Raw genomic sequence first — 25,628 nt, 5'->3', positions numbered from 1 at the left:
GCTATGAAAAGTATAATGAGATAGTTCACTTTAAGAAAGTCTCTATCTCTCTAATTTTGGATATTATATTTATTATTTTATGTGTTTGGATCACCTGTTCAGACCTTCAGTGTTTTATCTGAAATCCAGGAAATCAAATGTAGTTGATATTTCTGTATAGAGTTTTCTGTAAGTTAAGGAAAGGAAAATGATATAGAAGAGTGTGGTTTCTACAGATGTCTATCCAGATGAAAAACATATTGAGTTAGAAGCCCAGGATTCTTCTATTCATTCCTTCAACAAATATTTAATGAGCACTTATTATGAATCATATATTCAACTAAAACTTAAAAATAATGTAATTTATACAAATTTATACATATACTACATACACATGTATACATTTATTCAGAGTTTGTCTTGAATAAGCATATATTAATGGGCAAGGAAGACAATAAAACAGCTGTGATATGTGGTGCATGGTTTAAATAGAGGATAAAATGTTATGCTGCTTGAATATATTGCAATGTAGTATCTAGACAGTGGAATCACGGGTATGATTCCTTAAGAAAATGACAATGAATAATTTGAGTTTGCCTGGTAGGGTAGATTAGATGATTGCCCCAGGTCTTCACTCCCTTCTTATAATAAAATTCTACATCATTTGCCATATGATTTTAAAGTGCCTCAAGGAGAGAATGCAAACCTTAAAGCCATACCACATTGATGAGGGCCTGGCCAGATGATCAGCGTGGCCAATAATAGGATGTTCAGAGACATGGCATGAACTTCTGCTTAAAATGTGCTTTTGTAGTTCTAATTTTGTGCTTCAGTTTTGCTCTTATCTTTCTACCATCTGCCTTGAAAAGAGCATAACTCAGGATGCTGAGAGTCCCAGAATAAGTGACTTGTGGGGCACACCTAAACCAAATTATGTACCCATAAGTGAGAACTATAAATGCTTGTCGTTGTATGCCATTGAGATTTGAATTTGCTGTGAAGCATTATTATCGCAGAAATCTAAAAAATATATGTCAACCATAGCATCAATATTAGAGAAAATTCTGTAATAAACAATATGAGGAAAAAGTTGAACATTGTAAAGGGTAGAGGATGAAAAAAATCCGGATAATAAAGTCTCAAGGCCTATCATGAGATATAATGAATATAATTGTTATTATTTACTGAATGCTTGCCGTTTGCCAAAATAGTTTAAAGTGCTTTAATATATAGCTAAGCATGATCTATTTTGATTAGTGTTTTCATTATGTATCATTTTTCCACACTATTTAACGTATCTTAGATTTATATGGAAGTCGTAATAGTTATAGGCAGCATAAAACTGCTTTCTCTTTAAATCCACTATGACAACCTTTTTCTTTTAGTTGGCAGTTTAATTCATTTATAATTACTCTAATTATTGATATATTTGTGTTTGAATATACTGTTTTATTGTATGCTTTATTATTTTTCCTCTCCTATTTTTTTGGATGTACTATTTTTTTTTTTATTTTTCCATTTTCCTTTTGGATAACTTGTTAGTTATTAACTGTTTTAGTTACTTTGCTTTATTTATCTAAAATGTATAAGATATAACCTTGAATCATTAAAGGTAAAATACAATCAACTTGTTTCCACATTGCAGACAATGCAAATATATTAGAATTCTTAGAACACTTTGTTTCAAATATTTCCCCATACCTTTTGCTTTCTTGTGTGTATGTACTTTAATTAATGTGTACTTTAATTAATTTAATAAATATATGAATATAATATATTCACATATATATATATATACACATAACATATATATATATGAACAATGTGGGGGTTAGGGGCACCAACTCCAGTGCAATCGAAAGAAAATCTGCATATAACTTTTAACTGCCAAAAAACTTTACTGATAGCCTACTGTTGACCAGAAGCCTTACCAATAACCCAAACAGTCAAGTGACATATTTTTTATGTTATATGTATTATATACTGTATTCTTACAATAAAGTAAGCTTGAGAAAAGAAAATACTAAGAAAATCAAAAGGAGGAGAAAATACATTTACAGTACTGTACTGTAATTATTGAAAGAAAATCTGCATACAAGTGGACCCACACAGTTCAAATCTGTGTTTTACTTACATGTGTGTGTATATATATATATATATGTGTGTGTGTGTGTGTGTGTGTGTGTGTATTTAATAGAATATATACATAAATATATATAAAGCTCCATAAAACATGAATATTTCTTGTTAATGTTTTGATCCACCCTCTTATCTGCTCAGCACATCACTCATCATGCCTTCCTCTATCCCCGTGGTTCTGTCTGTCATTGTTTTCCAATGCCAGAACATCTTCCTGCAGCATTTCCTTTAATCAGAGCCTTATACAGCTGACTTCTTCCAGTTTTTCTTTCTGAGATTTTACTTTGTCTTCATTTATGAATGATATTTTCACAGGGTATTGAATTCTAGGTCGGCATTTCAAAGATGTCCCTCCATTGTCTGCTGCTTCTATTGTTTCTTTTGGGGAGTCTTTGAAGGCAATTGCCTTTTTACTGGCTTCTTTTATTTTATTTTCTGGCTGCCTTTATAATTTGTCTTTGTCTTTGTTTCTGGCAGTTTTACTATGATGTTTTGGTTTCTGGTTTGTTTTTGTTTTGTTTTGTTTTGTTTTGTTTCTCCCTTTTGGTTTGCTCTTAGTTATTTTCTTGTTGCATGCCTGATTATTTTTGCCTAAGACCCAGAAATTATGTATGGAACATTGCATGACAATTTAAAACTCTAATTGTGTTTTCCTCCAAAAACATTTGTTGAGAGAATCAAACAGCTGCAGTTACCTGAACGGAGACTGACATGACCTGAGGTTGGCTTCGATTACTCTGAGTCCCAATTTACTTGCTGTTTATCCAATCTAACTTATATCACTTTAGGGTCCCAACTGAAATTTTGGTGTGTAATCCAGGACCCTTCTCTCAAGTTGGCCTTGAATTCCAGTTTATGTTCTTTCATCCATCCTGTGCAACTGTCCAAAACTCTGGTGAGTTGCTCAGTCTGTCCACGTCAGGTGACTTCAGCTTCTCAGATTCCCATCCTCCTTAGAGTGAATCCTTGAATGGCAAAGTAGAGTCAAGAAGGTGCCTCCCCATCTTGGGCTCCCCTTCCCTCCAGAAGAGTTGACCTGTAAGACCTCAGGGAAATGAACTTCAAAATGGGGTGGGTTGAACAGTATATGCTATTTTTCAGTTGTTTCTATGTAGAAGTCTGTCCATGGCTCATTTCCCTTTAGCTTTGGCCATGCAAAACAACAAATTCAAAATGTATAAAATCATAAAATAGAGCTCACATAATGATAGACACATGTTTCTATATTTTGGTGAGATGTGCATTACATAGGATTGTGGAAGAGACATTCTTTTCTGTTATAAAATTAAATACAGAATAAAGTATAGGACTTATGGTGTGCTTTTAACATAAGCTACACTTAAAATTCTGGAATATATAATAGAAATTAAATGAATGGTTGTTGGAATAATGCAATTTGAACTGAAACCATACCAGATCCATACCTGGACAATCTAATTTCACAATCATTTGTTTCCAGACTAGCTCTAACACTGAACAAATTGCTTTGTGACAAATGTATAGGTTAAGTGTATACTTGGCACAAAGTAAAGGCTTAGTAACTTTGTTAATGTAATTAATTCATGTTTGTTGGCTAAATACAGCCTCTCCTATTGCAAGCTCCTTGTGTCTTAGTCTCATGCCTTATTCTCAGTGTAAGGATTTAAGCTTAATTTCCACTTTATAGTTTTGCCTATAGAAAGTGCTTACTTAGTAAGTGTTAATTAAAGGAATTTGAGGATAATTTAAGTGAAAATAATAAGACTTGTGTTTTAGAGTGTGTTGTATTAGGAGGCTTTGGATTTAAGTAACAAAAAATATGGTTTCCTGAAAATAAAATATTAGAATGACAGAGAATAAGAAAACTTTCAAAAATACAAATTTTATTATACCTCCTTTCAGGAAGGACATATAAACTGTGTGAGAAAGGAATTAGTTTCTTTTAGGTACTGGGGTCAGAGTGACTCATCTTCAACTGCCTCTCACGCATGTTCAGCTCGACTCAGGATTCCCAGGAGAGAGGGACAGAATCTGATCAGACCTCGCTGAGTCACGTGGCCTGTCAATAATATCTTATGTATTGCACTGAAACTCAGTAATAGGTTATTGCAGAGGAAGTATATCTGAATATATATAACCATCGTCTTAGTCAATTCTGGCTGTTACAACAAAATGCCATAGATTAGGTGACTTACAAAGATCAGAAAGTTATTTCTCACAATTTTAGAGACTCGAAGTCCAAAATCATGGTGCCAGCTTTGTCACTTTCTGATGAGAACGCTCTCCTGGGTTGCCGACTTCTCACTGTGTCCTCACACAGGGGAAAGGGCGAGGAAGCTTCCTGGGGTCTCTTTTAAAAGGGCACTGATTCCATTCACGAGGGCTCCATTATCATGATGTAATTACCTCCCAAAGGTAAGCATGCTTATTCCATTAGGCATGTTCAGGGACACTATCTCCATAATTTTATTCTGTTTAAATTCAAACTATTTTTCTGTAAGATAATGAGTTTTATTCCAAGATAAGAGTAGCCTTAAGCCATATATGATGAAGTCACATGGAGTGTCTTTTTTAATATATGTGCCATGGAAACCTGTCTGGTAATTAATAGAATTGATAAACAAAATTAGATCTTAATATTCTGGGGAGTATCGAAAACATAGTCAATCAGTTCTAGAGGTGATAGAGTGTCACTGGAATCCTGAAATCATAATTGATCAGATATGTAACCACTGGAATAGTACTTAATTTTCTTAGGCCTTATTTTCCTCATTTATAAAATGCTACCAGTAATAAAACCTACACCAGAGAACTGTACAAAGAATTGAATGCGATAATATTTTTAGGCTGAATGTTTGGTATATAGTAAGGACATATTAAGTTACTATATCTAAGTTAAATATTTAACTCAATATTTAATTTAATTGTCATATCATTCAAATTAATTAATTTTTAATATACTTAAATTAGCATTTATTACTATTATAGTTGACTTCCTAGTACTGATGGTTGATCTGGTCACTGAGTGAGGCCATTGAACTCTTCTCTAATGGGAGTTGTGGCCAACCAAATACACTTTACATTATAAATACCATGTTCACACATTAGCATAGCACTATGTAGATTCAGGCAGAGATGAAATTCTGCAGCATAGGTTCATCAAGCTGAAATGTTTGATTCTCTAATACATGTGCACAGAGCTCACATGTGAGATCACATTTTCTAATTCTCTTACTGGACAATGCTATCACATGCTCGTCATCATGAGACACCAAATAGACATTTGTACTTCATGGGGTTTTTAATGGATGTATAGCCCTAACAAAGCAGTGTGGCCCATATTACTGGTAAAACAGGTAAAAACAAATTAACTATTAAATGTCAAAAGCAGTAGCTTCTGTAAGGCAGTAAAAATGCAAAAAGATACCAGCTTTAGGCACAAGACCTCACAACGAAGGTTCTAAATGGCAGTGACTCATTGAATCAGGTGAAGTGTTTGGTACCTGACAACTTTAAGCCGGTGTTAAACCACAGGAAATTGAAACATTAAACTTTCTGGTAGTTACAAGCCATGATGGCCCTAACAAATCACCACAGGATATTTCAAATGACATATAATAGCTCATAATTCGTATACCTGGAAGTAGAAGGAGCTGAGGTTTTTGTTGTTGCTGCTTGTGTTTTAATGGTCTCCATGTTCTCTCATCCGTTTGCACTTGTACATAGAAATGTATGTAGCTACTGCATACTTACCGCATGAGGAGGGAGATTTTGAGAAATTAATTCATTAGAAGCCAAATTTGTTTTGTAATGCAGGTGATCTCAGGTAAAAAATTATGCTTCAGAAGATTTCTGTTTTTATTCTTTCGGTCAGTCCTTATATAAACTCGGTGTCTTCTGAAATCCACACAATAAAAAACAGATTGCATTTCCTAAAACTAGGGGCACAGATCTATAAATAAATGTCTCAGGAGACAATTTTTGTACAATAGTGAGTCATTTTTAAAAAGAAAAAGATGTTCTATTCATCATCTCCCTCTAACACAGAAATGTTCCTCCATCTGAATACTGCATTATTGTTGTTTTAACATTAATAATAATAATATTATTATCAGCATCATATGTAGTAAAGCTTTTTAACCAATGGAACCTGAAATATTTAATAGAAATTATACAGTTTTGTTTTATGTTAATTACAGAAAAGAATGATTTATGTATATAACTCATAATCTAATGTTATAAAATTTCAGTAACTATGATTAGATTCTTATGCAAATCATGCCTGAAACTAAGACACTTTTCAGCTCAAATTATATGTTACACACTTTAAAACTCATTTAAAGTATTTTTCCGGGTGCCTGAGTGGCTTAGTCGTTAAGCATCTGCCTTCAGCTCAGGTCATGATCCTGGGGTCCTGGGATCGAGCTCCACATCGGGCTCCCCGCTCAGCGGGAAGCCTGCTTCTCCCTCTCCCCCTCCCCCTGCTTGTGTTCCCTCTCTCACTGTGTCTCTCTCTGTCAAATAAATAAATAAAATCTTTAAAACAAATAAATAAATGAAGTATTTTTCATCTTTCGTTCTGTTGTTTCTTTCATACAAGGCCTTGGGAATAAAAACTAAAGAGTTATTTATTTATTTATTTATTTATTTATTTATTTATTTATTTATTTATTGCTATGCTTTACTTAGGAGGCTTAGGGGTTTAGAGCCTGATAATTTTGGGTTTTCTGGCACCCATTCTATTTTTTTTCTGGCACTTAATCTGCTATTTAGCAAGAAAGAAATGTAGAAACAAGCTAGTTTCAGAAAGTGCTTTGGGCAAGTGAAAGGAAATAGCAGGGAATGTTTTTTTTTTTCATGATTGAAATTGGTACAAGAGTTCCCATCCAAACAGTACGTATAGGGTGGTGAGAAAATATGTCTTTAATTTTAAGACTATTATTTGCAACATATTCATTTCTTTTAATGAAGATTTTAAGCTATTTCTACTATTCACACATTTAAAACCAAAAGTGTAGTATATATTTTTGTATGACAGAATGAAAAATATTGCCTCACAGTCTTCAATATGTCTTTGAATATTAATTTTAAGGGGGGATATTTTATTTATTTATTTTTTGTTTATTTTTTTTAAATTTTTTAAAGATTTTATTTATTTATTTGACACAGAGAGACAGAGAGCACAAGCAGGTGGAGCAGCAGGCAGGGGGAGAGGGAGAAGCAGGCTCCAGCAGAAGCAGCCTCCCTGAGGAGCAGGGAGCCTGATGCGGGGCTCCATCTCAGGAGCCTGGGATCATGACCCGAGCCAAAGGCAGTTGTTTAACCAACTGAGCCACCCAGGCACCCCTAATGGGGGATATTTTAAATAAATAAGACAAAAAAGAAAACATTCAGGAGCAATGAATTATAATTTTTGTGGAAGAAAATACATTATTTTTAACTGCACAGAGCAAAGTACCAATACTAAAAACAAATAAAAATTTAGAAAGCAGACTGCCCTTATAAATATTTATCAGCACATTTAATGAAATGTTTGTTTAATAAAAAATAAAATAGTTCATGTCAATGAATGTGACATCTTTCAACTTTGCAAATAATTACCTTTCAAAATATCTTAAAGCCAATCAAGGGACTTTTTGCAAAATTCCATTGTCTATTTTCAGTCACTAACAAATATCTTTTCAACCACTTAAAATATTAGCAATGTTTCTTGGATATAAATACTCACATTAAAATAAATAGAGTGATCAATTTTAGTGAAGGGGCCACATTTGAATAATACAAAATTCAGTGCTCATTTTGGCAGCACATATACTAAAATTGAGTAGTTCAAAATTCAGCTCATGAGTATAAGAACCCTTTTGTCATAGGCAATCCGTGTGAAGCACACCTGGGGCAAGCAGCTCTTTAGCGGCCCTGTTGAGAAAACAGAATTTAATCAGCTCGGGTGGTTGTGTCCACCTGGACATTTTGGAAGACCTGTGGAAGAAGAAGGCTGATCACTGGCGAAGAGTGTGTCGGGCAGAGATTTACTTGCAAAGAAAGGTTGAGAAAGGAAGCAAGATGGTCCCAACGAAATAAAACAAATACAATTTTTATTTAATGTAGCAATCACGAGATTGCCAAAAGTCAGCAGGTTTATAAGAATTGCTTATCATGAAAATAGCTTCTGACATTATTATCATATCTGTAACCATGTTCACCTATTTTTAGACATGAACATTAAAGAAATCAGAGTAAAGTTGGTTTATGAAGTCTAACTTAGATGGAAGGTGCCAAGCTGCATTGATTGAAAGACCTATGTAATTAGGCAGGATGGCCTGTGTTCTCTGGTTTCAGGGTGCACATTTGGGTTGGCTGACTGAGACATAGTACACTTAACTCTCCACAAAGGCAGCAAAGGCAGTTTTCTGTTTTGTTTCTCCTCAGCCTCCTTGGCCTTGGGCTCTCTGGGGCCTTCTTTACAGCACAGGGTCATTAGCTCCTTCTTGAACCACAGTGTTCTTTCAGCTTCTATGACAACATCCCCTTCAATTGGCCTCTTACCTTTCTAGCCACTTCTCTTTTGTCTTTCTTGCTTTTCTGTCTCTCCTTGATCCCTCAGTCTTTTTAGCTTCTGTCTTGTTCTGTTTGTATTTTTGCTTTGCAGTTTATAAATTTTTGTTTGTTTTTATGCCTCAATTCTCATATAATGGGCAAACAGTGCACCAGACATCGGCAATGTTCTTTACATAAATGAAATCATACTTATTTTCTCTTTTGTGTCTGGTTCATTTTGTTCAATATCATATTTGGGATATCTGCCTCTGTTGCTACGTGCAGTAATAGATCGTTTGTTTTGATTAATATATAACATTCCATTCGGAGAAAAATAGTCTGTTTTACTGTTGGGCATTTGAGGAACTTGCAATTTTTTGACTACTCTGAATATTACTGTTATGGCAGTCTAAAATATGGCTTATGGCAAACACATGTTTTTACATGTGGATCTGAATCTCCATGTGGAATTTCTGATTCATATATTCTGCTTTAGTAGATCCAGCCAGAGAGCCTTCCAATGTGGTTACACATATACCCTCCCCCAATGTAAGAGAATTTCAGCTTTTCCACCTCCTCCCCAAACTTGGCATTGGCTTTCTTTTTCATTTTGCCACTCTGATGAGTGGGTGATGGTACAGCGTTGCATTTGCAATTTCCCTTTCCCTCATAACTATGTTAAACCTCTTGTCTTTTGCCCGTGTCCATATTGGGTTTTCCACCTTTTTCTCATTCATTTGTTGAAATTCTTTGTATAGTCTGGATATACTTTGTTAGAAACAAAACAGCGTCATTGTCCCTAAGTTATACCTTACCTCTTACTCTTCCATTGTGTCTTTTGATAAGAGAAGTTGTTAACCTTAATACAGTGCAATTGCAACTGATTCTTTTTCTTTTCAGGTTAGCACTTTATTTTCTGCTTAAGAACACTTCACCTACTCCAGGACCATTGTATTTTCCTCCAAATCATCATTGTTTACTTATCATATCCATGTCTAATTCCATCTGGAATTAATTTTTTGTGTATGGTATGAAGTAGTGGCCAAGATTTTTTTGGGGGGGGGGCAGGGGCATATGGATATCTGATTGATTTTTTGCCTTATTTATTGAAAACACCATCATTCCCTTACAGCACTGCATTGTCACTTTTATCATTAATCAGGACTGACATATGAAGTCCTCTTCCTTAGAGCTGGAGTGTGTTGGTTTAAGGACTCACATTTAATTATGTCACAAAGTACAGTCTGAAGGGTAGATTTAATTGAGAAAACACACAAGTAAGGGACATCACCCACAGAACACATAGCATGATAGTAATTGGAGTGGAATGGAGAGGAAAGATGGATGCTATGTATTTAAACCACAATTCCAATCTGATTTAAGAACTCAGCAGAGATGGGACATGAGCAAGAAGTGCAACAAAAAAATTCAGCAGTGAGTAACTTCAAGATTTGTATAGCAAAAGAGGAAAGTTGATTTTAAAATGCTTAATGAGCATGGTAAGTTTTATGTATATTGTGTATAAGTTTCTGGTGAGTAGCATAACTGGGATTGTCCAGGCACAATTTGAAGACACAATGCCCCAAACTCAGATTAGAGATCATTTGCACAGAGATGATTATTGAAGTTTGAGAGTGGAGGAAATTCTGAAATTAAGGAATAAATACAGTAAAACAAGAATATCAATATAACCATTCTTGTATTTATTCTTTCTTCACAAATAATAATTAATACAATCAAGTTTTACTACCACGAGGATGGTTATATATTACCTATTAATCAAAAATCAATTAGGGATGATTTTATTTTCCATTTCATATTTGCCACGTAAACCATTATGCATAGATCAGTATGCATGATTCTAAAAGGGAAGGAATCTATTTAGAATTCTAGCACATCATTTAAATTTCAAATCTAATTCTATCTATTACAAACTTGCCAGTGAAAAACACCACCACCAATAATGACCAAAAAAGTATTTTGCTGGCTATCATTCTTAGAAGAAATTGAACTGAAAATATTTCCATTCCTTGAGTAACTTATAGCTTATGGGATTGATGTATGCATTATTAGAGCAGGCGGCAGTTCTATTAATGTGATTTAAAGAAATCTAAGGAAGTCTCCCTTGAATAAATTAACTCCCAGTTGGATCTTTTTAAATTTCCAGCATTAGTGGTTTTCCCTGTGGTCCTTTTATAGGAGATGTATACAGAGAGTTAGGCATTACATTTCCTCGGAGAGGTAACACATTATCTAGCTAATGAATTAATAGAGAACAATTGGTTGCATTTACCACCACTATCCATATTTGTACATTAGATAGCTGAATTCTGAAGGGAGTACTAAAGTAGAAAACTGGGAAACATAAGCAACAGGAAAAGACAGGAAAGTCAGAGAATTAAAAGGCAGAATTTTTCATCTGGATTTTGAAGTTGTGGCAAGAAAGGTCATGTAAAGAGAAATGAAACTGTGCATGTTCATGTATGTGGAGACACAAACACATGTGCACACATATAAGTTTGTTTATAATCCTTTCGTTGTATTATGTGTGCTGAAATAAAATTTTACTTTCTCAACATATTATAAAATTTATGATATTTTTATTCACCTAAAACTTTGCCGTTTCTTTTTTTTTTTTTAAGATTTTATTTATTTGTCAGAGAGAGAGAGTGAGCACAAGCAGGGGGAGCGACAGAGAGAGAAGCAGGCTCCCCACTGAGCAAGGAGGCTGATGTGGGACTCATGCCAGGACCCTGGAATCATGACCGGAGCTTAAGCGACTGAGCCACCCAGGCGTCCCAAAACCTTGCAGTTTCAATGTATGTATAAGTTAGATACAATTTGCATGTATTTGAAAGTTGTACACTAAATTGTAATCTAAAACATAAATTCCAGGGCATCTGGGTCGCTCAGTCGATTAAGCGTCTGCCTTCAACTCAGGTCCTGATCCTAGGGTCCCGGGATCGAGCGCGGCATGAGGCTCCCTGCCCGTTGGGGAGCTTGCTTCTCCCTCTTCCAGCTGCTCTTCCTGCTTGTACTCTCTTTCTCTCTCTGTCAAATAAATAAATAAAATCTTTTAAAAATAAGTAAATTAATTAATTAATTAATTAATTAATTTTGGTGCTGCTACTTCACCAGCAAGCAATTACATAAATTTCCCTTATACAATTTCTCTTGATTAACTCTATTGTTTTGTTATCTGTTTTTTTCTTTAAATTTAGTGAAGCTTTTCAGCTCTGGTCAAATGTACCTCTTCATAAAAATTCCATACTTCATTTTAAAATAATACTCTCGGGGCGCCTGGGTGGCTCAGTCCATAAACGTCTGCCTTCGGCTCAGGTCGTGATCCCAGAGTCCTGGGATCGAGCCCTGCATAGGGCTCCCTGCTCCCCAGGAAACCTGCTTCTCCCTCTCCCACTCTCCAAACTTGTGTTCCCTCTCTCTCTGTGTTTCTCTCTGTCAAATAAATAAATAAAATCTTAAAAAAAAAAAAATAATAATAATACTCTCTATTCAAAAAAAATGGATAGCAATTAATCATTTAAAGGATTGACACTTCTACTTAAAGGAATATAATGCAAACTTTAAATTTTTTTAAAGATTTTATTTACTTATTTGGCACAGAAAGGGAGAGAGAGAGAGAGAGCAAGAACAAGCAGTGGGAGTGGCAGAAGTAGACTCCCCACTGAGCAGGGAGTTTGACAAGGGACTGGATTCCAGGACCCTGGGATCATGACCTGAGCTGAATGTAGACACTTAAACTACTGAGCCACCCAGGTGCCCGGACAAGCTTTAAAAGTTTACATCTAATATAAAATACCTCATTTTATTTAATGTAAAAGAGATTTTCTCTTCTTTGTAGGTTCCTAGTCAGTTATGCTGAGAAAAGAAAAAAAAAAAAACGAAAACATTTGTCAATACCATATTTTCCTATTGTTCCAATGGCCATTTATTATAACATCTTTTTTTCCTTATTTCTTCTTTCTCTGCTAGAACTTAGATTTTGAAGGACCAGGTTTTGGGTTTGGTTTACTACCCTTCTTTATCTATACTTTCTTCCTATAAGGTCCCATAAACCAAATGGTCTTAAAAGATCTCTGCTGATCACAACCCCCCAGATGTATATGCCTGCTTTTGAATCCCCTCTGATCTATAAATATCTATCACTGCCTATTTGAAATATCTCCTTAGATGCTAAAATTGAAGAGTCCTTAGAGCTCTCTACATTTTTCCACACTTCCACCTTCCACTCTCCTCCCAATCTTCCCCATTAAAGTAATCCGCACTATCATCCTCCAAGGTGCCAGTGCCCCCCTCCCTCCGCCAAATTTCCCTTTTAATGCCCCTAATCCCTTTTTCCTACAATCCCATTAGGCACAGCTCCTGTTGAAAACCTCTCACACGTCAATGTCTCATCATTCCCTCTGCTTTTTCTTTTATCCAAGCCTTCATTGTATCCAATGTACATGATTGTGGTATCTTACTCCCTGTTGCATTTGTTTCACCCTTTTTTATATAGAGGCATGATGCCAGTAAAAAAAAAAAAAAAAAAAAAATGAGATAAATATCAGACAGCAAAGATAATAATATTTGCGGGTAGAAGAATTAATTTTATGCCATGGTGAAATATTTGGATATATTCCTGCCTGTGTTAAATGAGAAGCAAATAATAAATCTTAAACTAAGAAGAACTAGTAGCTTTGGGGTAACATGTGGAAAGTAGAATTTTAGCACCTTTGGAAATTTCAGTTTATATTACAAGGTACAATAAGAAAGGGGGACTCTGAGAAAGAAAAAAAAAGGGAAGAAAGAAGAAAGAAAAAGAAAGAAAGAAGGAAAAGAAAGAAAAAGAGAAAAAGAAGAAAGAAAGGAAGGAAGGGAGAGAGAAAGGAAGGAAGGAAGAAGGAAAGAAGGAAGAGAGAGAGAAAGAAAGAAAGAAAAAGAAAGAAACAAAGAAACAAAGAAAAACAAAGAAACAAAAAAAGAAAGAAAAAAGGGAAGTAGGGAGGACCAGTTTGGAAATAAATATGATGTGAAAGAAGTAGAGTGGTCTAGATATTCAGGATTGGAAAAAAAAAAAAAAAAGACCAATTCTTACCCTCAATCAGTAAAAAATTAAACTGAGAACATCTTTGAGACTTGTGACTAAGTCTTATGACAGGATCCAAAAATCATACCCATTGATAAAACTTCTGAGTGGATTGATTGTTTTCAGTAAATTTTTCTCTCTTTTTCTCTCTCTTTAATATAGCTGATTAAATATAGCCAACTATATCCTTGTGTCAGGTCTAATACAAAAGAAATAATCTGAAAAAAAATGGATATTTGGGACTATGGAACAGACTCTATCAATATTCTACCCATATACCTCTTGCCATTTTACACCCTGGCTCATCTTTCAATTGCCAGCACCTCATTGGAGGCCCTGGAACCCGCCCAAATCCTTGTATGAGTCAGGCCAGATGTGGGAGAATTAACATTTTCTGAGAGCAGCCTACATGCAACAACATATAGTGACTTGTGCACCAATATTCCAACTTCCTTATTTCTCAGGATGAATGACTCTAAAGAGCATGTTGGACACCATTTCTCAGGTTTCTTCAATGGGATTAAGCTCCAATTGTAATTTTCCCCATTAGATAAACTTGTACTTGCTTCTTTCCTTACATATCTCACTTATTGCCCTGTTGGTATTTCCTGGGAACACCACCCTAATAAACTACTTCAATCTTTTCATCAAGGTCTGCTTCTGGGAAATTCCAGACTATGGCAATTGGTATAGGAAATAATCTAAGAGATCTGAATGTCATGATAAAATTATGGAATTTAATCTCTTAGCAGCCAAATAACAACAAAGGACACATTGCTGGTAGTGAGTGAGGTGGCAAATTCTATAGCATTACAATTACTAAATCTCTCCCATGCGGTGGATGTAAGACTAACTTGTGACAAATTGGGTTATGATCCACCCAGGTGGGTATGTACTGGCTTGTGCAACATGTCCAGCAATTTGAGGAAAATGGGAGTAATATGAATAATATGAACCTATTGATTTTTTTTCAAAGATTTTATTTATTTATTTATTTATTTGAGAAAGAGAGTTAGTGCAAGCAGGGGGAGGAGCAGAAGGAAAGGGGCAAGCAGACTCTGTGCTGAGCCCAGAGCCAGATGCGGGCTGGATCCCCCAACCTGAGATCATGACCTAAGCCAAAATCAAGAGTCAGATGCTTAACCGACTGAGCCACCAGGCGCCCTGAACCTATTGATTTTTAATCAAATTCTGGACAATATTGAGACTCTGATATTGGTAGCCTCCTCCACAAAATTTTTATGTTTGTCCTTGATTCTACTAGGAAGTTTAGGATAAAAGCCAGGAAGTAAGGCGACAGTAGACCCAATTCATCCAATCAGCAAGAGATATAATCTGGGATTTGGATTTTAGTCTTCATGTGAGTTTGTCTATTTCTAATTTACCTAGTTTGTAGACTTTGAATCTGCAGGGTTCACCCAGGCATATTACTCTTGGGGAATCGTAAACTTTAACTTTTGATTCCCTAGCCCTGTGTGCCTCCTGAAAGCTCTGTTCAACATCTCAACCACTCAGGTCATTTTGTAAATCAGTAAAGTTGTCCGGAAGAAACAGTAGTTGAATTTATCTTTTACTTTCCATCTTTTGGGACTCTTGCTCCCAGAAGTCATCATTATCTTGGAAGCTCCCTGATGAGTTCGAAGAGCTATTCTGTATATTATATATAATATGTAATTATAAATTATAAATATGCTATAAATATAAGATTTTTCATATTTATACCTTTTTTGTAAATATAATATTTATTTGATGGATATGAATACCTTCATCTATTCCCTTTTTTGCAAGATCAAGCAATTAATACCTAATATTAATCAAATTTCTTTCTTAGCTAGGACATTTCAGGTATTTTAAAAACAAAATGATGAGTTTTATTTTGACTAATACATACACATTTTTTAAAACTTTATTGAACTGTAAAAGTAATGAATGGATATAATATTTACCAAATAGAATATATGGCCTTTTCCTTAAAAGTGTCCTACCTGGTGTTAATACCCATCAAGCTACTGTAACAAAGGTAAATCTAAAAAACAAGGGATGTCTGGAATTACGGGCCTGCAGTTATAGTGCTAAGGTTTATACTTCCGTGCCACTTTGGTTTTGAGCGCATCTCTCCCCCATTCAGCTGAAATATTTTCCTTGTAAGAAGAAAACTACTTTAATGAGCTTATATTTCTTAGATATTACCCCAAACTACACTAATAATTTTTTTTTTTTTTTTTTTTGAAAATGTAGGTTTCCATTTTTTGGCATGGCTCACAACACAATTAAAAAAGTGACTCGGGCTTCGTAAATGACAGACCATCCCAAATTATCTAATTCTATAATTGGCTATGGTGAATTTTCCTTTCTTTACAAAAGTAAAGAAAAAGAAGTAGGACAATTCTGAGATTGTTCTGATGCTTTGTCCTGTCATATGGACAAAATCCCAATTCTTAGGAATTTGTAAGCCTCACAATTGCCTTTCAGAGTTGGCTTTCCTTCAAGAAGCAAATTCTTATATATTCTTAAAAGAGTTTGAGACTAGATATTTTAGGTGAATTGGTTAGGGATCATTAAAAATTAAGTCATAAATAACCAAAATATTTCTGTGCTATTCCCTATTGTGTGAATGCAACCATATTAATCATCTCTTAAATTAGAACATTAAAAAAAATTTTATCTTTTAGCTACTTACATTCATTATTTTATTTTGCCTTGAAGACCTAGTATGAAAAAATCGAGATAGTATCTGCTGAGAAATAAGATTTTTGGGGCACCTGGTTGGCTCAGTCTGTTGAGTGTCCAACTCTTGGTTTCAGTTCAGGTCATGATCTCGGGGTCCTGAGATGGAGCCCTGCATCAGGCTCTGTGTTCAGTACAGAATCTGCTTGATATTCTCTCTCTTCCTCTCCCTATGCCCCTCCCCCCACTCTCTCTCTCAAATCAATGAATAAATCTTTAAAAAAAGAAATAAGATTTTCATAAATTGCTTTTTTTACTATTACTGATTGATAGTTGGAATAAGTATTAGAATTTTAAAATTTTAGGGGCGCCTGGGTGGCTCAGTCGTTAAGCGTCTGCCTTCGGCTCAGGTCACGATCCCAGAGTCCTGGGATCGAGTCCCACATCGGGCTCCCTGCTCCGCGGGAAGCTTGCTTCTCCCTCTGCCGCTCCCTGCCACTCTGCCTGCTTGTGATTCCTCTCTCTCTCTCTCTGTCAAATAAATAAATAAAATCTTTAAAAAAAAAAAAGAATTTTAAAATTTTAATTTGAAATCTTATTATAAATTATTCAAATGGGTTTGATGAAAATACAATTATCTTGTATCTAGTCATACAATCCTTTTCCTTATTGAAATTTCAGAGGTCAATATTAAAGGGAAGTTATGAGGAACACATTTAAATTTCATTGTCTCTATATACTTATAAGATTTATAAAAGATACATATATTTTACTGTTACTTTCTGTTTACACTAATGAAGAGAAACATTAGTGGGAATCCTATGTACTGAGGGGTATAAGCTTTACTGATTCTCAGCTGACATTCTGAGATATAGGAACAGGAAAATTCTCTTAAATAGCTGGATCTTGATAGAAGTACAAAAAATAAATTATATAATGATAACTTTCATTTCTAAAAGCATCCCTTTCATATTTCTAATCTGTGCTATTTGAAGAAGCACCACCTGGTCCTTTACAAAGATTTGTCGTAATTAACTACTAGTTGGAGTACAAATTTTCTAATTTCCTGAGGAGCAATTTGAGAATCTCTATTATTATTAAAAAGTATTCAAATTCAATGTTTAGATATTTAATTTATAGACATAATCAGAAATACTCATAAAACTTTTTGTGTAGCAACATTGTAGGGTTAATAGATAACATCTTGAAAATAAAACAAGGTATAACAAAGATTGATATATCCACAGGATATATATGAGTTTCCTGGGGCTGCTGTAGCAAATTATCACAAACCGTATGGCTTAACATAGCAGAAATTTACTCTCTCACATTTCTGGAGCTCAGAATTCCGAAATCAAGACATTGGCACAAATTGCTCCTCCTCATGGCTCTGAGGGAGAACCTATTCCGGGCCCCCCTCCTAGCTTCTGGGGGAAGCCGCAATCCTTAGCATTCCTTGATTTGTCCATGAGGGACTTCCCCAATCTCAGCTGCAGGCTTCATAATGCCTCCTCTTTCGTGTGTCTCCTTATCTTCTTCTTTCTCCTAGGACATGTGTCTCTGGATTTAGAGCCCACCCAGTAAATCCATGATCATCGCCTCTCAAGATCCTTAACTAAATTATGTCTACAAAGACTCCTTTTCCAACTAATGCCACATTCATAGGACATATATTGGGGGTGGGGGGTGCTATTATTCAATCTTTACAGATACAATACAATACAGCTTTCAAATTTTTTGAGTAATATTAACAATATGGGAACATGTGTACTGTAGAATATTCCACTAAAAATGGACATACCTCGTGGAGTTATTTTGGATACCAGTGTGTGCGTATAATACATTATGCAGTTCCTTATATATAAATTATTGGAAAGCAATACAAAGGAATGGTAGTAATGATAGGTGATCTCAGGGCAGTGGGGATTATAGTTGTATTTTTTTTCCTTTGTATTTTCCTTTGTTTTCCAACGTCCACAGATGACCGTGACTTACTTTTGTAACGATACATTATAAATTAGTGAACAGCTATATATTTTCAGCCTCATTCACTATACTTATTTTATTAATTTTCTTAATTTTAAAAATAAAGCAAACATTTATATGACATAATATGTTTAATTGTAGTCACAATAAACAGAAATTTTCATGTGTCTTGGGACCACTTTGAGATATATTAGTCCCTACAACTTTTTTCAGTTTTCAGGACTCAATATGTAACATTATCCTCCTGTTTGAACTCAATAAAGAAAGAAAGAAACATAAGAGGGAACAAAGGTTGATGAAAATGTAATTTATAATAATGATAAAACTAACTGGATAGAAGGGGCTTAGAAACCCTGTCAAACAGATGTGCTAACAATTTCTCTGTTAAAGTCAACTGTATCACATCTTACAGGTCTCTCCAAGGCAAAGCCTGATCCAGCAAGTTTACATCTTAGAAGAAGAGTAGAACACACCCTGTTAGAAAGTTGACAAGCAACAAAGAGAGAAGCTGGAAACCACCTGCTAGAGAATGCAGTTTTGCTCTAAGCCAGCCTCCCTTACCAGAAAAGTCATCTCTTGCTCTGGGGAGGTCAATGGTGGCGTATGGAAAAGCCGAAGTACAACTCCCACACTTGCCTTTCTTTCTCTTTCCTTTTATTTCCTTTCCATGGAAATATAAAATGTGAGCCGTAAGCATTCTCCCTGCTGTAGGATTGGCAACTCCTGCCCCTGAGGTGAATGTGAGGATCCAGTAAGAGGTTAGTTTGTCTTCCCACCATTCATTACCAACCTCATAAAATTGATGACCGAAATCCACCAAATACACATTTCTGAAATATGCATTGCCTTTCAATAATTTTATGTTTTCTTCATATTCTTCTCTCATTACTCCCATTTGATATTGTCCTTTCCTTTTTGTTACAGCTTTGTCCATTTACTCCACATTATACAAGCCAACTTAATTATTTCCTTTTATTTCCAGATAATTCTCTTTCCATCTTTGTAGTAACATGCAACCAATTAGTATTTGAATTCTAAGTGATGATGGGCGTTTATCCTGATTGGCCAGTACCCACTCGTTGTTAAATGCTTTAAATATCTCTCCTACTTATTTCATTACACATTGTGATATTTTAATAGTTAATTAACTTAATTAGAAGTACCTTAAGCCTGGGCTTTGACTTATATCTATGATGTATCTATGTGTGTGTGGTGTATGTTTATGCTTATTACTGCGCGTAATACGCACATGTTATATAATATAAAATACTTCATAAAATACAAAGTGATACATAATTCTAAGGCATTTAAACTCACCTGAAATTGAGCATTATTATTTTAAAGAAAACAAACTCCAAATGATACATAGGAGTTTAAAACATTCTCAGACCTGGGCTTAAGGGAAAAAAAAAAAAAAATATATATATATATATATATATATATATATATATATATATATAATTTCTTATGTGCTTTCCATAACTAGTTTTCAAATTTATGATAAAATATATTTAGGCTAATGACCTCCAATGGAAGAACCAGAAAACAGATTACTAATCTCTCTCTCTCTCATCCCTCTAGTTTACTTCTAACAAATACCAGGAAATCCATTACAATAGGTAAGCTGATAGAGTTCACTCCTTTTTGTTTGTCCATCTCAACTCACATATGCAAAGGTTTTTGCTGAGTATGTTTAACGGTCTCTGAACTTATTTCCCTTCATATTATGGATTCAAGATCTATTATGCTCCTCATCTCTTTTCCTAGGCCTGTCTCTACTATGTTCTAAGTGAGACAAAAACATCCTCTTCTAAACATCATACATTGTTACCACTTTTACAACTCATGTCATTTAGCAAGAAGATTTATACAGAAAATCCATCTTGCTTTCAGAAATCCTGAGCAAGAAAAGTAGCTAGCAATGGGTACCAGAAGTGATGAATGGAGGCATAGGTAGTGACTGGGGGTCCTTTTACAGACAAGATTTGATATAAGCCAGTTATTTTAATTTAAATAGACATGTCACAAAGCATTCCCCAAGATGTGACCCACTGGCTCCCCACATCATAATTACCTGGAATGATTGTTAAACATGCAGATTCCTGGGCCTCACTGCAAAACTGAATTTGGGGGATTGGATCCTGAGGATCTGTATTTTTCAGACCGCCCTGGTTAATGTTTGTACTTAATTAAGTCTTAAAACCACCATTTGGTGGACACTTTAGCCACATCTTTCTCAAGGTTTCTCAAGGTTTTGTCTATCAGGCTGTCTTGAAATCAACTCTACATTGTTTGTGAACTGGATGAATTCTACATTCTGTTGATGACTCCTGCCTTCCATTTAATTTTAGTATAACTTGTTTCTGACAGTGATGAAACTGTTAAAGTCTAAAAATGATTAATAGGACGTTTTCAAAAAGTAGGGGCTTAAAATTCTTGACTCAGAGCTCATTCTGTAATCCATTAGCTCTGTCTGGAACTTGACACTTGCTGAGCTTCCTGAAGGGATTTCCATCCCTGGGTCTATCAGCACTTTGTTATAAATGTGCTGTGCTTAGGAAGGAGATTTCTGAGAAAGCTTTCAACATTATTATGCTAATGTAAATCTTGGCCTACACACAGGGATTCTATCATTCTGTCCTTAGCTGTCTTCTTTAGACTTTTCAAATAATAACATTTACAATTGTTAGAATAAATGGCACTCTGTGATTCAGGAGTCCTGTGCCCATCTTTCAACATGGTTACAAGTGTTATTTGGCAACCTAATTTGTCTTTTTTTTTTTTTTAAAGATTTTATTTATTTATTTGAGACAGAATGAGAGAGAGAGAGAGAGAAACAGCATGAGAGGGGGGGGAGGGTCAGAGGGAGAAGCAGACTCCCTGCCGAGCAGGGAGCCCGATGCGGGACTCGATCCCGGGACTCCAGGATCATGACCTGAGCCGAAGGCAGTCGCTTAACCAACTGAGCCACCCAGGCGCCCACCTAATTTGTCTTTAATCCAGTTTTAACATTGTCCATCATAATGAATCTCAACACAGACATAGTTTTAGCTCTGTAGCTCCAGTATAGCCGAGTTTCTATAAGGTATAGAACAGTTTCTATTAAGCACAGCTGTGTAAAAAACAATATGGCAACCCAAGAAACTGCCCATGCAATAGTCCTCCCTTATCCATGACTTCAGTTATCTATGGTCAACCCCCATCCATAAGCAGAGGTTCCTCCTTCTGACTTACTGTCAAAAGGTCAGTAGTAGCCTAATGCTATGTCACAATGGCTCGGTCATTCCCCTCACCTCATCTGATCACATGGGAATTTTATCACCTGACATACAAGAAGAGTGAGCACAGTACAATAAGATATTTTGAGAGAGAGACCACACTCACATAATTTTTATTGTAGTATATTGTTATAATTGTTCTATTTTATCATTGGTTATTGTTGTTAATGTCTTACTGTGCCTAATTTAGAAATTAAACTTTATCATAAGTATGTAAGTATAGGAGAAAACATAGTATATATAGGGTTTAGGCATCCATGGTTTTAGGCATCTGGGGGTCTTGGAAAGTATCAAGAGGTGAGTACTGTACAACTATAATAAAAAATTTAAGGGTTGCATTCATTTTAAAATTATTCACATTCATGTTTGCAAGTAAAAATAATAATCTAAAGTATGTGCAATTTTTTAAATGAATGGCTTAATGTCCTACAGATCCATGTAGGGTTATGAAGTAAAAATAAGCATACTAAAATAGACACTTCAATTAAACCAACAACATTGTGCTAAAATGGTTAAAGCCTTAAAATTAAATTACACTGGAGATTTATTACTATATTAAAACAACAGAAAAAGTCATTGCTAAATACTATGTCCTCTTTCTCAGTGTTTATCTGTTCAGGAACAGATTGCATGATGAAATTATAAGTTTCTTATCTTTTTTAAAGTTGCCATTTATCTTTCCCAGCAGTTCTTATTTTAATACTGTTTTTCTTTGTGAGACCATTGTGGCCAATCATGTTTACCAGCATTTGGACTGTGCTTCACACAAAAGTCCTGGAAGGAAATAGCTGTAATGCATTATTGGTCCTTGTGTTGCAATGGTGACTGCTCTTGAATAAAACCTCATTCGGGGTGCAAATGTTCATCACTCTAAAGATGTTTTCATTTTATTGGAATTCCAGCCATAACACTAGAAACAATAAAGTGTATCTTTTGGGTTCTTAATCTACAAAGTATGAACCACTTCATGGAAATGATATCTTCATTTTATTCTTTATGAGCAATAAATTTTAACTCATTAAGTTTTTATTTTCTTTTATTTTTTTAAGATATATATTTTTTTTATTATTTGAGAGAGAGAGAGAGCGAGCATGGGGGGGGGAGGGTCAGAGGGAGAAGCAGACTCCCCACTGAGCAGGGAGCCCGATGTGGGACTCGATCCCGGGACTCCAGGATCATGACCTGAGCCGGAGGCTGTTGTTGAGCCAACTGAGCCACTCAGGTCCCCATTCATTAAGTTTTTAAAAGAATACATTGTCCCCATGTTTCTCCCCTTTATCTGATGAATAAAATATCAACTTTCAAGATAAGTTGACTATATCATACGTACAAATTTGATCAACATCTAGATTTAATTTAAGTGATACACTGTTTACTTTTTTCCTTAAAACAGATTTTCAAATTCTCTTGTATTTTCAGCTATGATGACAGTGAATTCTTAAACTGAAAGTATGCTAAAAAATGAAATAATTGTTTTTCATTAAAAAGCTCTTATTGTCTAATAGAGACAGCTGTATTATATATCTGCCTCATACATTACTAATTTGGAATTTTTGTATAAAAAGATCATATACATAATCATAATATAAATAATACTGAAAAGAATATTTACAAGTGGAGGAAACTCAAGCTGTCTTCAGGAATTATTGGTGTTATATAAAACCCATTTAGTATTATAACAATAAAAAATATGTTAAGTGTAAAATATCTGACCTCATTTCCGTAACTGTTATGCAATAGAGCATAGAGATAAAATAGATGAAATCGATATACATATGATAAGAAGCATTTTGGTGTAAAAAGTAAGATTTCTGGATTAATAAAAGTTTTTTTATTTGTATCACATTATATGCTTAGTTTGACAGTATATATATATATATATATATATATATATATACATGCATATACATATATACATACATATACATACATATATATGCATTTCAATCTCTCCACGACAATTTCCAGGCAACAGTTCATCAGTTTTCGTGCTGGGTTACAGATGACCTTCAATAATTCATTGGATATCTGTGTTGCTCTCCCTAAAAGTACTTGAAGCATGCTTAGTTTTCGCAACTGCAGTTACTAATGGTATTTTGCTTTTTTGAATCCCAAGCTTTTTAATGACTTCTGGGTACCCTGTGTTACCACAAATGACAGAAAAATAAGTGATTTACAGTGTATGGAAATAATTATACTTACTTTATTTAAAATGATTCGGGTTTAGAAAGATGCTATAGAATAAGTTTGCTGTAGCAGTGAAATAAAAGATGCGACTAATATAAGGTTACTATTACATGGAATCCATGATCAATGAAGAAGCTACCCAAAGAAATAGTGGTAGTGCTACTCCAGGATTTGGGGTGAAAACTTCAGGTAATACCCTCCAAGACTTTCAGGAGAGCTGATACAGTCACAAGATCTTTCTCAAGCTAAACCTTCACATCCCAAGTTGACCGTGACACTAGATGGTCAGGCGACATCAAGATGCATCAAGATGAGGACAAGTTACTTAAAAGGAATGAACCCAGTAAACCCAATTGTAACCTCAGCACAGGGCCTCAAAGGTCTTCTCTGCCCACAGTGGTTGCGGCTGAGAAGGAGGCAGCGTATGACCCACATGAGAGCTTTTCCAAAGAAAGATGGGAGCAGTGAGTGTGGCACAGAAAGCAGAAAAAAAGGCTCGCCCACGGCAACTGTTGGCCTGCCCATGAAATGGCAACCTGAAAGCCTTCCAGATCTTAAGTTTATTGGTAACTGTTTATGGATGCCTCCAAATCATAAATATGAAAAATATACTAAATCAGATTTTCCCTACATCAAAAAGAATTTCAGTATTGTCTTTTTAAAAAACAGCTAATCATATTGCAGTATAGAAGCATATCAAATCAACACATTGGACTCTAAACTTATACTGTGTTATAGGTCAGTTATATCTCAATAAAGCAGGAAAAAAAGCAGCTATGACATCAGCTCCACATTTTAATATTTACCTTTGCCATTTCTTGTTTGCTTATAAATAAAGTGAAATATGTTTTTATTATCTAAAACACTGCAGAGGGGCGCCTGGGTGGCTCAGTCGTTAAGCGTCTGCCGTCAGCTCAGGTCATGATCCCAGGGTCCTGGGATCGAGCCCCGCATCGGGCTCCCTGCTCGGCGGGAAGCCTGCTTCTCCCTCTCCCACTCCCCCTGCTTGTGCTCTCTCTCTCGCTGTGTCTCTCTCTGTCAAATAAATAAATAAAATCTTTAAAAAAATAAAAAAATAAAAAAATAAAACACTGCAGATTTAACAGTTTACAAAACCTGACTCTTAGTTTTACCATCTGGCAATTACTATGCCCCAACACACCTCAATATGGATTCAACCTCAAACCTGTACAAAACCCAGGCCTACCAGAATCTCTTGAATTCTTGAAAACTTTTTCATCTACAGATAAAAACTATTCTAGGGATCTTGTCCAGTCTCTGAAAGTTGGGATATGTTGTTGTATTACAAAGATTTTCTCTCTGATGTGTCTAATTTTTTCAAATGTGTGTATTTATTAAGCAGTCTTAATATGGGTTGTTGTTCTGTTACTGTGAAAAAAAAGTCTGAATAAGGAGCAGGTAATTTTATTGTAGTTCAAGGCAAAAAACAGCAACAACAACAACAGCAACAACAAAACACACACACACACACACACACACACACACACACACACACACACAAACAATGTATGCAATTTTAGCCCTAAATTTTAATAATATTTCCATAGTTATAACTGTCAGCACAATGTTTTTCAACCCCTGTCATAGATTTTGTGCAAATGCAGGAAGGCTTATTTAGAATGGCACAGAGAACCTCCAGTTCCCTGTAGATTCATTAGAGGTGAATCTCAGCATGTAACATACCTTCTAGTGGTCCAAGCATCAGAAAATACTATTTAATTATACTACAGCCTCTCCTGAACCCTGGTATCACTATGATGCTGATG

The 25,628-nt window shown here is 35.2% G+C and overlaps 1 long non-coding RNA gene across 1 annotated transcript in view; it reads right to left on the bottom strand.

Moving 5' to 3' along the window:
• Positions 1-7,903: 7,903 nt before the first annotated feature.
• LOC144380941 (uncharacterized) overlaps positions 7,904-25,628 on the bottom strand; it is a 54,138-nt gene continuing 36,413 nt past the window's right edge. Inside the window, exon 3 of the long non-coding RNA XR_013445295.1 lies at positions 7,904-8,013. This is a non-coding gene — a long non-coding RNA (uncharacterized LOC144380941). The remainder of the gene's footprint in view (positions 8,014-25,628) is intronic.

This window comes from Halichoerus grypus, chromosome 2, assembly GCF_964656455.1.
Source record: "Halichoerus grypus chromosome 2, mHalGry1.hap1.1, whole genome shotgun sequence".
Taxonomy (NCBI): Eukaryota; Metazoa; Chordata; class Mammalia; order Carnivora; family Phocidae; genus Halichoerus; species Halichoerus grypus.
The sequence above is the reverse complement of the archived record's forward strand: the minus strand, read 5'-3'. Positions and strand labels throughout refer to the sequence as shown.